The sequence below is a fragment of the Nematolebias whitei genome, chromosome 12 (assembly GCF_014905685.2).
Source record: "Nematolebias whitei isolate Nwh7 chromosome 12, NemWhi1, whole genome shotgun sequence".
In the NCBI taxonomy this organism is placed as follows: domain Eukaryota; kingdom Metazoa; phylum Chordata; class Actinopteri; order Cyprinodontiformes; family Rivulidae; genus Nematolebias; species Nematolebias whitei.
The window spans coordinates 5,968,889-5,981,008 of record NC_056509.1 but is presented as its reverse complement, the minus strand read 5'-3'; the positions used below and the strand labels follow the sequence as shown (position 1 = coordinate 5,981,008).

Here is a 12,120-nt window from a genome sequence, read left to right as displayed (position 1 = left end):
ACATACACACACACACACACACACACACACACACACACACACACACACACACACACACACACACACACACACACACACACACACACACACACACACACACACACACACACACACACACTGTGAAATGAGAATGTGTAATATATTATTAAAGGAAGCCAGAAGATTGTGCTGAATCTTTCTCCTCAACCAGACAGCCATGAGAATTCTTTACATCTTCTTCAGCTGTTCCCCCATCAGGGGTCTCCACAGCGAGTCAGCCTCCTCCATCACACTCTGTCCTCTGTCTTCTGTCCTCACTCAAACTACCTCCATGTCCTCTTTAAATGCATCCATATATCTCCTTCCTCTTTCCTCTTTTTCCTGGTAGCTGCATCAACATCAACATATTCATTTCTGCCACTTCCAGTTCTGGCTCCAGTCCTTATGTCCATGTCTCTGTCTCCAGATCATACAACATAGATGGTCTCACCACTCTCTTGTAATCCTTTCCTGCAAACTTTGCTGACACCCTTTTTGTCACAAATAACTCCTGGAACTTTTCTCCATCCTCTCCATCCTGCCTGGACTTTCTTCACTGCTTTTCCACACTCCTTCATTTCACGGAGAGTTGAACCTAAGTTCTTGAAGTCCTGCACCTTTTTGACCTCTGCTCCTTGTGGCCTCACTGTTCCACTTGTCTCCCTCTCATCCACACACATGTACACTGTCTTACTACAGCTGACTTTCATTCCTCTTCTTTCAAGTGCATACCTCCACCTCTCCAATTTCTCTTCCACCTCTTTGCTGTGCTCACCAGAAAACACAATGACATCTACAAACATCATAACATAATAAATGACATATGTTGTCATCATTGTTAGGGATGCTTGTTCTGGGTTTCTAACTGCAGTGTGGGATCCTCTGCACTCTTGTGCATGAAGGACAGCTTTTTTTAAGTTCAAAGTTTTTGTCTATTGTCCATTGTGCTGTAAGACTAATCATGCTAATGGGGCTAACATGACATCCAAATGTCTGTGGTAAAACTCACTCAAGTGCTATCGGCTATTATCTTCTTAATTATGTCAGAAATGATGGCTTGTTTTTTCATTCAACCTTTATTTAAACAGATAAGTCACATTGAGCCTAGAAGATTCATTTACAAGTGAGATCTGTTTAGACAGACAACAAGTAGTGAAACTGGACACATGTAGGAATTGGAGGCGAAAAAATTCCTATCAGACTTTTTTTTTCCTGCCTGATAAGAAAAATCTCTGGTATTAAAAAACACCTCGCACAAACAAGCACATAGTGACGTAGACATTCTGCAGAGTGGGATGACGAGAGCGGTGAGCATGATCATAGATGGTCACTGTAAGAGTTCTGATAAGATAATCAGTCAATGTCCTCCGGTGAGATCCGTAAACATTCTCGAGGCATGTCGAGGAATGGCCAAGAATAACGACTATGAGAATCCAAGAGTCCTGAAATGATGACACAAAGTTTATTCATCTGGTTCCATCTGGTTATCAGTTGGAAATTCCTCAGGGAGGGGGTGGTGAGCGTCAGATCACATGTTCTCAAAGCAAATTCAGATAAGATGGCCTTCAAGGCCAGCCAAGGGAGCCAAATTCAGATAAACACACAGTTGTTTTGGGGACAGGCAGAACTTAATGGCATCTACCTTGAGTCTGTGTTGGTCCACTCGGTTCCGAAATGTCCAAATTACATGGCCACACTAATGGAATGTGACTGAGTAAAATCCCCGAGATTTGATCCATTCTGCCCAAGGCATTTGTGTCTGGGTACCAAGGCACGAACCAAGCCATCATAACATAACTCAGGTAAGGTTACGTCGGAAAAATATCTCTGACTGGGGACGATGTAGTGAGGATCAACGTAGTCCAAAAATATTTGGAATCCAATATCCTCAACAACATTGAACTTTAACGCTAATATCGGCCAATACTAATACCATGCCGATAATATTGTGCATCCCTAAAATCTACAAATAACCTTTGTTCTTGAAAATGGGCATAGCACACTTTTCCTCCATTCCTCAGGTATTTTCTCACTCTCCAAATTGTGATTGAATAATTGAGTCAAATCCTAACTGCCATGTCTCCTAGACATGTCCATAAATCTACTGGTATCTTGTCAGGTCCAACTATCTTCCCCTTCATCATGCTCTTAAAATCTTTCTGACCTTAATCTTCACAAATCTTTTCCATTCCCTGGTCCACAGTTTCTATGAGTTCCACAAACTCTTCTTTCCCTTCCATTCTGTTAATTCATTAGCTTCTCAAAGAACCCTTTCCATCTTCCTGTCATACTCTCCTCACTTGTTAGAACATTATCATTTCTATCTTTAACAAGTCTAACCTGCTGCACATCCTTTCCAGCCTGATCCCTCTGTCTTGTCAATTGGTCCTTCCTTAGTGCCCAGCCTCTTGTACAACTCATCATACACCTTCTGTTAAGCCTTTGTTACCTCTCTCTTTGCCCTATGTTACATCTTCTTATCATATTCCTGTCTCATCTCTTCATTCCTCTCATTATCCCATTTCTTTTTGGCTAACCTCTTCCTCTGAATAACTTCTTGCACGTCACTATTCCATTACCAGGTTTCCTTATCATCTGTTCTCTTTCCAGATGAACTGTGAATTGTACTTATAGAGTGCCTTTCTATTTTATCCAGACACTCAAAGCGCTTTACACTACAATCTGTGTCCTCATTTACCCATTCATACAGCAATCTACTAGAGCTCTATAAAGCTAATTGAGCAAATCGTTCTAAAGAGACTAATCAGTGCTTTATCACATTCATACATCGATGGGACACACCTCAGAGGCAATGAGGAGTTGAGCATCTTGCCCAGGGACACTTTGGCATGTGACTGCTGGTGGATTTGAACCCCCAACTCTTGCAATGGAGCTGCAAGAGTTGGGGATAACACACCAAGTACCTTCCTACCTGTCTCTCTCATCACTGTTGCTGTAGTAGCCCAGTCATTTGGAAGCTCTTTCTTACCACCTCGGAGGCTTTACTGCTCCTCTCTGAATTTCTCACATTATTCCTTGCCAAATTCTTCCATTTGGTCTTCTTCTCTGACTTTACTCTGTTCTTCACCACAACAGTCATCCAACACACCACCATTCAATACTGTTTGAACATGCTATCCCCTGTCACAACCTTAAGTCCACAATCTCCTTTAGGTTACCTGTTCTACACATAAGTAGTCTACCTACCTGTGTACTCCTGCCTCCACTCTTGTAGGTCACTCTATGTTCCTCACTCGTTTGGAAATAGGTGTTGACTGTAGCCATTTACAGCCTAAAGGTTTGTATCACTCAGCCTCAGGTTCAACATCAGACTTTATAATTCTACCTTCAGACAAATTATCCTATTTCATACTCTTTTCACATCTACTATGTTCCTTGCAAATTCCTCCTTCCCTATTCCATTTCTCTTTCTATTCATACCATGGTGAATTTTCTTTACTCATAGTGTTGTTTTTTGACCATCTACTCACTGTGAACAGGAACAAGGTGTTTATTATCATAAGTGCTAGAAAAGGTGCTCCACTTAAAATCCATCCATCCATCCATTATCTTTACCTGCTTCTTTCTTTTTGGGTCACGGGGGTCAGTAGTGCCCATGTCCAGCAATCATTGTGCAAGAGGCGGGGGATACCCTGGACAGGTCTCCAGTCCATCACAGGGACACAGAGACAAACGACCATTCACTCTCTCACTCTCACCTAAGGACAATTTAGAGTTACCAATCAGTCTAACATGCATGTTTTTGGTCTGTGAGAGGAAAATGGAGTTCCCGGAGAAAATCCATGCATGCACATAGAGAATGTGCAAACTCCACCCAAAAAGGTCCTGGGCTGGGATTTGAACCAGCAACCTTCTCGCTGAGAGGCAACAGCTCTACCAACTGAGCCCCATTAAAATCAATTACCATAACTCCTTGGAAAATGTGTGCATGTAAAGATATCCATTTTATTGAACTTACAACTGATGTGGATCCAGAGAATAATCCATATATGTTTAGATCTAGACCACAGTCTGCCATTTGGGGAACTGTACACCAGAAATTCAAGAAAATACTGTCTTCACAGAATCACATCCATGTTAGGTTGTTTCTATGAACTTTGATAGTTGTAACCTAGGCATGCAGCCAATGTGGTCAATCCCCATCATAGATCTGCCGCCAACCAGGATCCCAATAAGCTGCCACCATATTGACAAACCGCCATGGTCTCGCTACGGAAATTTGGTGCATACTCAAAACCATTGTTGATGCTTTATCAAAAGTGAGAGCTTTATTCTTGCAAACTTCATCCTTAAAGACCTCACCAAGACCCAACACAGACCATACATGTTCTGACTGCTGTACATTGAAGTGAAATCATTGTCTAGTTTAAAGGAGATCTAAGAACTTGCCAAATGCTAAGTCTTAACATGACCATACCATAACCAAAGCTTTTTATGAATGGTTATTACTTTGGGTTTAAATTAGAGCCCTACCAATATGGAAATTTTGGCTATTGCTGATACCGATATTGAGAGGGTTCAGGCTAATGCTGATAACCAATATAATGGCTGGGAATCTCTGAGCTTTGTCCACCACCAATAATCTAAGTAAACATCTACTTTTAAACACTTGAAGACTTGAAACAGTATTTCTGATGTGCGTCCACATTTTCTATCCTCCACTATTCACCAAAAGTTATCAGGTGTGTTACAAAAATATTAATTAAACAAAGGAACGCACTTCCCTGTTCATTGTGGGGAGTGGTGGCGCAGAGGTTAGAGAAAGTGGGCCTGTGATCGGAAGATCGCCGGTTCAAGCCCCGGTACGACAACATCAAAAATGTGGGTGGGGTAGGTGAAGCACCCACACCTGCCCCCACCCTCATTCGCCCCACTCTTGGCCCATGAGCAAGGCCCTTAACCCCCATCTGCTCCCTAAACAGGTCTCTCTTGAAAATGAGTTCTCGTGGCTCAATGAGACTACCTGGATAAAAAAGGGTAAATGAAAAATAAATAAAAATTGTTAAAACATTCAGACAAGTAGGGTGAAGGCCTAATTAGTACGGACCACAGCAGCATTTTTTTTTCTTTGCCAAGAAGTAAAGGTTTCAGACAAACAAAGCTTAGAAAGTACCCGAAAACAAAAATGATCAAAACCACAGTTAAAAGCTAAAATAACAAAACCATAGTTTAAAACTAAAATGAGCAACGCAGTAGTTACAACCTAAAATAGGCAAAATTGTAGCTAAACAGTACTAGTAGTTAAAAAAAAGCTAACAGTAGTAAGTTCAAGATTAAATTCAGGTAAATTGGTGATGTAGGCTAAAATGAGCAAAACTGCAGCTCAAAGCTAAAATTAGATAAATCCTAGAGAAAGGCTAAAACTAGCAAATGTGTTCCTACAAGCTAAAATTACCAAAACAATTTCTAAAAGTAATATAAGACAAAAACAGAGCAAATATACTGAAGCACATTTCAGCCTGTTTTTGAAAGAACTGAAAAGATCTCAATGTATTTCTGAGAAGAAATGATTGTTAAACAAGTGAAATATTTTGAAAAGTAAAAAAGTAATAAAAACTACAGAAATTGCACACCATTAGCAGGAAAACAAAGGTGTGAATGCATTCACATAAAACAAACTGAATTCCAAAACCTCAGGTGTCAAACGTAAGCGAAGATGCAAAGAAAAAGTTCGGGTGGTATCGGCTCTTGGAGAAATTGTAAACTAAGTTGCCTTTTTTGCTTACAACCCACAAATCCAATCAAGGTTAAAATGATTCTTGCTGCCAAACACAGAGGGGACAGGGCGGTCAAAGTGCAGCAGTTGGAATATTGAATTTCCCCTCATCTGTCTCCATATTACTGAGGACAGGGCTGAATGTGAGCTAGCACTGTGGAACTGTGTGGGAGATTCCCTGTTTTTTGCAGACTCCAGAGTAAGAATGACCACTTCAATTCAATTCAATTCAATTTATTTATATAGCGCCAAGTCACGACAGAAGTCATCTCAGGGCACTGAACATAAATATTCATATACATGAAAAAGTAAGTTAACTTTATTTATCTGAGGAGCAGACTGCATTGAGTCTTCACTTTGTCACTGACTCTCATCCTGAGCAAATACGCATGCAACAGTGGAAAGAAAAAACTCCCTCATGAGTTCCAGCAGGACCAGGCTCAGGACAAGCGTCCATCTGCTTCAACCATCATCCAAGATAGAAATAATTTCAAATGTAAACTATTCATTTGTAACTATTCATTTTAAGAAATGAGGTCAATTTGTCCTCCGGTAGTCTAAGCCTATGGCAGCATAACAAGCCAACCCTAACTATAGGATTTATCAAAAAGGAAAGTTTAAGTCCAGTCTTAAAACTGGACAATGTGTCAGTCTCATGGACAGAAACTGGAAGTTGGTTCCACAAGAGAGGAGCCTGAGAACTGGAAGATCTTCCTCCCATTCTGATTTTGTTAATTCTAGGAATCACAAGTAACCTGCAGTCTGAGAGCAAAGTGCTCTGTTAGGAAAATATGGAACAATAAGATCTGTAATATAAGATGGAGCTAGGTTGTTGAGAGCTTTGTAGGTTAGAAGTAAGATTTTGAATTCAGTTCTGAATTTGACAGAGTCAGTGGAGAGAAACTAAAACTGGAGAGATATGATCTCTCCTATCAGCTCTCATTAAGACTCTGGCAGCAGCATTCGGGATTAACTTAAGACTTGTTAAAGACGCTTTTGGACACCAAGACAACAAACCATTGCAATAGTCCAGTCTAGATGTTACAAAAGCATGAACCAGTGTGGGCCTTTCTGTCTCCACGGTCCTCATATGAGTCTTGTCAGAAAAGGGCCTCCCCCTCCTTCTCCAGCTGCCCTTCCGTCCAGCCTGATTATGTGTTAAATCCGCCCAAACATATGAGGGAAAAAAGTGCATGCTGAAGTGAGCTGAGTGGGCCCACGGCGACCCGAAGAAAGACGCCAGAAAGATAGCACCCCATTAGAGTGATAAAAAACGGCAGAGGGAGGGGGCAGCTGACAGGACCAACATGCAGGCCTCGCTGCTGATGAATGCCAGGTGGAAAAGGTTAAGCCTGATAAAAGAAACTGTTTATTTTCCTTTTTACAAAAACCATAAGACACCTGAAGTGTCTCTCAGGTTTTTATGATCCTCTGAACTCAGACGTGGCATCTTGAGCATCCCATCACCAGAGGTTTATATTGCCTTCCAGTTTGCATGACTTTAACAATTACATTTAAGCATCTGTTCTCATACACGACCATGCATCGTTTGAAATAATCTTTCCATTTGCATTTACTGTATTCTGACTTCCCACCGTGGCACTTTACTCAGTTTTTCTATGATATTCAAGCACAGCATTCCTACACATGGTTGTGTAGAGATTATTCTAGGACAAAGGACAGCGTGACACCACTGCACCACAGCGCATAGTTATGATGTTTGAGATCTCACTGTGAATCTAGAAGACTATGAGTTATTTCATCAAACAGTTCTTCAAAATGGCTGCACAAATCAGTCTGACTTTGTGCTGCCTCTGGCTGTTAAAAAATCACAGATGGAGCTGGCCACCTCCTGCATAGACGTGAGCTTTCTGAAACAAAGCACTCATCGCAGAACCTCAAGAAGCTTGGAGCAGAGCTCAGCTGGGTTGAGTGAAGCACAACACAGTGAATGTGCGGTGGACATCTGCCTTGTATTGTTTTAACACCATGAGGAATTAACTTCATTTAACAAATCTCTCTGTTGTTATCAAACTAAATACAAAAATGCTGGGTGCCATCATCAACCTTCCCTCTGTAACAAATCTGGGTTTTGTTGTTTAGTCTTGGGGCCGCTGGTCACACAGACCAGAAGTCAGGACTTCATCACATTACAAAGCTGCAGCGCCAGATCTTTTTCACATGGTGACTGTTTCAGCTCTGGTACTACCTTGTTTTGCAACAAAAAGATGTGTGCTATGTTGTCATCACTGTATGTTCCCATACAATGACGAAATTGGTTCTCTGCATTTAACCCATCACAAGTGAAATACTCTCAGGTGGAGCAGTGGGAAGCTATTTAAGAGAGAGCAGGAAAAGTGGAAGCAGATAGGGATTGGGTGTCTTGCTCAGGGACAGCACAACATGTGGGCATGGCGGGGAGGTGAGCCTGTGACTTTCTGGTCCCAATTCATGCTGCCCTACCTCTACCCCATTTCTGCCCTAGTGTGAGAGGTAGGTTGGCTTCAACCACAGAGGCATAGTGACCCAAAGATCAGAAATTTACCAGAAGGTGACCAGAAGGCATCTAAGGCCATCTTGAGGTGTCTTGTGAAAAGCCCCATGTCTCACACACATTTGGTGGATAAACCCAGACTCGAGTCTGGTCTGGGCAGTGGAGCAACGGGCATCAAAGGTGGATTCTCTTGTCAGAGGGAGGAGAACAACAAGACTCCCATGTAACGGGAGGCTGTTTAAATGGTAAACAATAAATGGACTGTACTTACAGCGTTTCCCCTAGTTTACTTGCCTTGGCAGGGCGCTCATATATTTTGTGATTCTTGTGGTTTGTGGGGGTGGAGACAGCTCAGTGTGAGAGACACTGAGCGCTGCAGCTTAGTGTCTGTATTGCACGCCGCTAGCTTAGCGCTACGTCAGTGCCGGAAGTTGTCGACCGGGGTGGGGTTCGGTAGGCAGGGTGCTCAGGTCTGTTGACAGGGTGGGGCGCCCTGCTTGTATAATGGTAGGGGAAACACTGCAACACTTGTACTGCCTGGGAACCCCCCCACCCAGCTGGATCCACAAACAGGTTAACGGGTGGTCGAGAGCCCAAGGCAGACACAAAGCCCTTGTTTTGTGTCTGTTCATTCAATAGTAAAACTGTTTCTCCCTCTAATTTTTCTTATTCAGTTTTTTTATCATTTTGTTACTTTTAGCTCTTTGACAGACTATTACTACTTTTAGCTTTCAGCTAACCTTTTGCTACTGTTAGTTTTAGTTACCATTTTACTACTTTTAGCTTTGAGGTGATTAGCTTTTAGCAAGATTTTAACTATATTTACATTTAGTCCAACTATTTCTATGTTTAGCTTTGAGCTAGCCTTTTGATACTTCAGCTAAAAATGTGCTACTTTTAGCTAGCATTAAGCTATTTAGCTAGTCCTTGCCACATTTACTTTTTAGCTAGCAAAAGCTAAAACTGCAAGTGTTCTTTTGTCAAAACATGTGGACTAACTGGTAGCTAGTGACACAACTTGTGTTTCTGTCTAAAATTATTTTTAGTTTCAAATTAAAGACGGCTAGAGAAATTGCATTTCTAGTGAAAATGCAGTGAGAATGCTTATTGTCTATTTTCAAACTATTGTTTGAAAATGGCTTTAGTTCTGATGGGACACATAAACGTGTAGTAAGTTTTAGAAAATTCCTTATTAACCGGGTCTAGAAATGAATCCAGGGCAGCCTGGTGTATTTTTGGCTGAGTGGGAGGAACCGGGGGGCAGCTCGGTTCTTTACCCCTCGGCAGGTTCAGCTGCTGTTCAAACACAAGCAGCTGTGAAAGATAAGCTGCTGTAAAACCAAATTATATCATTAACCACCTGCAGAAAATGAAGCCGCTTGCCCTGTTAAACTGAACTGATGGCTTCTATCTTCTAGCTCTTCAGACTGTCATAAACATCCTCAGTCAGCTGTTTAAAGCAGCCGCCACCGAGCCGGCTGCTCTGACAACCATGAAATACCTTTTAAAAGCCCAACTCCTACTTTATGTTTTCCACTTTCATTTTCAAGGCGTACAATTAGGACCATGACCGTGTGTTACGACAATACAGAGCCATGTCAATAGCTCACACACAGCTCATTTCTTATGCATTAATCTGGCCCAGGGCCGATGTGCATGGCTCTGATTAGATGTGACTTATGTTCTTTGCTTCAATAAATAGTAGTCCTCAGTGTGGACATCCATCAGGCTCTGTTTACTGGCCTTTTATGCATGCTGAGCTACGGCTGTGTCTCCTTTACAGACTGAACCCTGTGGTGTTTTTACCCTCCCATGTCGGAGGCTGTACATCTTCACAGTAAATCAGAGCCATGCATACCTGGGGAAAGACCAACTGAGGCTTCTCTTCAGCTTTAAAGCCAAACGAAGGCATGGCTGAGCTCACTCTTTGGGCAAGTGGAAACTTTTACAGAATTTAAAGTTCTGGAGAAATTAGAAATATGTAACAGAAAGCCACAGCCTTTTCTGGACCATTCTTGTTCTAACTTCAACAGAAAGTTTGTTTCTCAATTGAACAAAAGAATCGCCCGAAAAACAGAAGAAGACCTTTGTCCTCGGCCTTTAAAGTGGCCACACGGGAAGAGTTTTCAATTAAACACATGCTCACCATAATTACAGACGAGTTGATCAGAGGTCATTGGAGCTCTGGTTGCTATGACGATGCAAGGCATATTTTGTGTGATGTCTTGTTTTAGATATCAAGCCTACAGTTTGATCTCACCTGAGAACAAACTAACTCTTCAGCTGTTTCCTGAATGCCTGGGAAAGCCTCAATTCCATCCATCCATCATCTTTTAGCTGCTTCTTTCTTTCTGGGTCACGGGGGTCACTGCTGCCCTTAACCAGCAGTCACTGTCTGAGAGGCGGGGAACACCCTGGACAGGTCTCCAGTCCATTACAGGGACACATGGAGACAAACAACCATTCGCTCTCTCTCTCTCACCTAGGGACAATTTAGAGTTACCAGTCAGTCTAACATGCATGTTTTTGGTCTGTGGGAGGAAACCGGAGTACCCAGAGAAAACCCATGCATGCACAGAGAGAACATGCAAACTCCACCCAGAAAGGCCCCTGGCCGGGATTTGTACCAGCAACCTGCTTGCTGAGAGGCAGCAGCTCTACCAACTGTGCCACCGTGCTTATTGTGTTAAACAAAATGGCTAAAAAACTTTGATTTTCTATGTGTCTTTTGAGGTTTAACATGTTTAATAATGATCTGGACTTGTTTCTGGTTTTCTTCTCTCCGCCTGCCATGACAAAGGGTTTGATTTGGAATGTACTGAGACTAATGATGAAAAAGGGGTCAACTGGATATTAAATTATTACATCTGCATTTCACTAGGTTTTGATCCAGATGTCACTCAGCACAAGGCTGGTTGATGGGATGATATTAGTTGGTGAAGAATTAGAATGCCATGGCTCAAAAGGTAAGATCATCTGTAGGACACATTGGGCATGTTGTACAGCCCAATCATTGCAGGGCAGTGGGCAGAACCCTGAGGCTGGACGTTACAATGTAAGTTACTGTAAAAAACAGGAAAAAAAAATGAGAGCAGAAGAATGTATGGATATTATTGATGAACAACTGTTCAGTAAGTTTTGTTGATATGTAAAGTATTTTAATGCAATCTCAGAAAATGTGTGATGAACAGAATAACCCATTCAGCTAACGTTGAAGCTAACTTGCCCCTTCAGCTAACACGTCTACAGAACAATACATCTGCAGAAAGTGGCATGAGTTTATTGCAAACTCTGTAGTTGACTGTGTGTTTCTGAGGTATTAATATATATATATATATATATATATATATATATCTATATATATATATATATATATATATATATATATATATACAAAGTAGTCCCTCGCTACTTTGCGTTCTTTTTCGAGGACTCGCTCTATTGCAGTTTTTCAAAATAAGATTGGACATGACACACAGTTGGCTGATTGACAGATGAGCCGCACGGTCGGCATGGAATTTTTATTTAAAATAAATAATTTTATTTAGCACCTGCTGCACATTTGTGCAGCTCAGAGCTGCAGAAAAAGCTTCCTGCACCTTTATGCAGACCACACTGGAGGATAAACTTCCTGCTGCAGCTGATCAGCTGTTCTGCAGAGCGGAGAAGTGGGCGTGGCCAAGAGCGCTTGCAGGTAGCAAAGAACAGCAGAGGAGGCAGAGAGCTGAAATCATGACATTCTGTCCTGATGCATGCTCAATAATCCAGGTGGAAAATTCTAAAAAAGTTCAATCTGGTGCTCTGGACATTCAAATGACATTCTGTGCTCTTTTAGAGCGTTTAGAGTTTAGAAACATTGTTTGGAATATTG

The 12,120-nt window shown here is 41.7% G+C and overlaps 1 protein-coding gene across 1 annotated transcript in view; it reads right to left on the bottom strand.

Moving 5' to 3' along the window:
• Positions 1 to 12,120, bottom strand: part of epha7 (eph receptor A7) — a 318,329-nt gene that overhangs the window by 236,076 nt on the left and 70,133 nt on the right. The window lies entirely within an intron of this gene.